At 37.9% G+C, this 831-nt stretch overlaps 1 protein-coding gene across 1 annotated transcript in view; it reads left to right on the forward strand.

The window, feature by feature from the left end:
- The window catches only part of LOC109236986 (superoxide dismutase [Cu-Zn], chloroplastic), a 4,782-nt gene that overhangs the window by 2,956 nt on the left and 995 nt on the right, over positions 1–831 (forward strand). The window lies entirely within an intron of this gene.

The raw sequence follows: 831 nt of genomic DNA on the forward strand, positions 1-831 counted from the left end.
CCCCCCCTCCCCCCCCCCCCCCAAACCACCAAATTCTATGTAACCAGATCTGAACGAAATTCATAAATGCTAACTTGTTTAGGCAATCACTAGCCATGTGAATACGACATCACTGAGTATAGTTCATTCTTGATTCAAGATTGAATATTTAGATGCAGCATTATGCATGAAATGATTTATTTGTCCCGCGCATGCATTATGGAATTTAACATTTTAAGTAGAAAATTAATAGATGAACTCCAACAGTGGCATTAACATTGTGCACATCATATTCCCGTGGATCCAATTCATTCCTTGAACTTATTTCCTTCTAGATACACAAACCTTTTTTTTTTTTTTGTGTAAGTGTAGTTTTGTAGAGAGTATTGTTCATTTCTATTTAATAGTTAGAAGAATCAGAGTATGCCCGGATTCATGAAGAAACTACTTGTAGGGCCTCTTAACTTGCAGCCTTGTCTTTAATATTAGTTTTTTATACAATGTGTGTGTCAATAAACTCTGCGGTAATGGCAGCCAAAGTGTCAGCCAATAAAACAAAGTTGGTCGCTACTGCGGCTGCTCATAAAAGCTGTGTCTGGGCTGATCTCAAGGTTGAATAGTAGGAAAACAAGCCCTCCTAAGAAGGAAACTATGACTAACTAGACTGTTCGTGACCAAACATCTACATAGGAAAAGAATGTGAGATACACGATAGAAGTAGCTTTATGCTAACTCAGTGTCTGCGGCAATTTTGACTTTTCCAGAGAGTATCAGATCAACCGTTGACAGCTAGGATATTTTTTTTATTTACATATATTTGTGGCTGCTTTCGCTTGGAAATTCTATGCCCCC

This window comes from Nicotiana attenuata, unplaced genomic scaffold (genome assembly GCF_001879085.1).
Source record: "Nicotiana attenuata strain UT unplaced genomic scaffold, NIATTr2, whole genome shotgun sequence".
NCBI classification, from domain to species: Eukaryota; Viridiplantae; Streptophyta; class Magnoliopsida; order Solanales; family Solanaceae; genus Nicotiana; species Nicotiana attenuata.